Source organism: Neomonachus schauinslandi, chromosome 5, assembly GCF_002201575.2.
Source record: "Neomonachus schauinslandi chromosome 5, ASM220157v2, whole genome shotgun sequence".
NCBI classification, from domain to species: domain Eukaryota; kingdom Metazoa; phylum Chordata; class Mammalia; order Carnivora; family Phocidae; genus Neomonachus; species Neomonachus schauinslandi.
This window is the reverse complement of record NC_058407.1, coordinates 119,274,119-119,275,976: the sequence shown is the minus strand read 5'-3', so window position 1 is coordinate 119,275,976 and position 1,858 is coordinate 119,274,119. Positions and strand designations below refer to the sequence as shown.

Here is a 1,858-nt window from a genome sequence, read left to right as displayed (position 1 = left end):
CGCTTTTATTACTGATTTTTCATAGATGTTCTTGAATAGATGTTTCTTCACTTGCAATTTGCCCTTGGGACCATTTCCAGAGATTTTAAATGCTTTTGTTTTAAATACAGTTTCACCAGTTTCACTGGGAAATGGGCAGCATAGCTCCTCATGCTATCATTTGGAAGTTTTTTTACTGGATTTCCTTTTACCTGCTTGTATGGTAGTCACCTCTATCACCTTCATTCTGTCAAAATAGAAGAGTTGTTTTGTACTCTTTCTCCTTTGAGAGACAACTAAGGAATTGAGTGAACTTGCTTTACCTTACATCCCCAGCTTTCTAACAGATTCCCCCAAAATAATGATTTTGTAAGTTGTCTGGATTTTTTACATTGTTAGGTTGGGGGTGATATGTTCTTTACTTTCAATATCCTAGTTGTAATTTCTTTTTATTTTTTATAGTAAGTAGCGTTTGTTTAACTCTCCTACTTTGTAGATGGTAAAACTACAATGGATGCAGTTTAGGAGGCCGAATGAGAGAAAATGGCAAACTCGTCCTAAGCTTTCTATATCTAAACAGTATTACTGAGTGTACAAATATGCCCAGACCTTATTAAAGTAAGCTATGTTTTTGACTGTCCTTTGAATTTCTAGTGTACTCAGAAACAGATTATTAATTCAATTGTTTATTTTGCAAACGTTTCTATATATGATGCACTGTGCTGCAGTTATCAGGGAGTAAATCTTGAGTCTTAGCTTTCAAAAGATATTAGTCTACTAGAAGAAACACATGTAGAAAGAAAACTAAAGAAAGACTCAACAGCCCACTCGCCCACCCTGCAGTCCCATCCTTGCATGGTCCACCCCCACTGCTCACGCAGAACCAGCTTCATGAGTTGCCTGGGCCACAGGCGAGTGGCGAATGGGCTTTGGTGAGCCCGAGGAGGGACAGGCCTACCCTGGTCCCCACACATCTGTGTGTCTGTCCCTAGCATTCTGCAAGGCTAGAAAAGGAGGAAGAACCTGTCCAGAATCCCTACAGGACAAGAAATGAAGGGGAAATCTCAACATGGAAAAACTTTACAGTGAAAATTAAGGTAAAGCTGGAAATTGAGGGAAAGCCAGAAGATGGAAGTAGAGCCTAAAGATGAAGGAAAATCAGATGAGAAAGAAAAGCTGGAAGTAGAGGGGAAGCCAGGGCTAAAGGAAAAGGTCCAGAATGAGGGACAGCCAGAAGATGAGGAACAGCCAGAAGATGAGGGAAAGCAAGAAAGCAGGGCAAGTCTGAAAATGAGGGGGGGGGGGGAACCACACAGGGAGGGCAAGCCAGACTCCCTGACAAAGGCTGAGAGTGAGCTGCAGGATGCCAAAAAGTGCCCACCTGAAGATTATAGACTCAGGAAAAGAAAAAGAAAGACAGGGGGACAGAGGATTCCCCCAAGGACTATCAGGAGGACTTACAGGAAAGGAACTTGGGCAGTAAGATGATGACAGAATGTGGAGATATGTCAAAGGCTCAGGAAGAGCTAAGGAAAAACAGAAAACGGGTGGTTTTCATTGGATGCAAAGAGATGTACAAGATACATTTGCCCCAAGGAGGCAACAAGATGTCAGAGGAATGAGGGGTGGAGGTAGGGGCCAAAGGGGCTTACATGATATCCCGTATCTTTAATGATTTGAGCCTTCAATCCTAATTTCTCTAAAGAGAATATTTCTGACTCTGCTTTCCCTGGAAGGCATTTGCCAGGCTATGTGCTTTAATCTTAAGCTGATACTTTGCTTTAGGTGTCACTCTTGTTGCCAGCAGCCTTTGGATTGAACTACAGTGTTATCTATCTTTCGGTAGGGGATTTTCACCCATGTGCCTGGAAGAGATGTT

General features: G+C 42.2%; 1 pseudogene; it reads left to right on the top strand.

Moving 5' to 3' along the window:
• The first annotated feature begins 1,048 nt into the window (after window positions 1-1,048).
• Window positions 1,049-1,651, top strand: LOC110586560 (annotated as a pseudogene).
• Window positions 1,652-1,858: the final 207 nt, after the last annotated feature.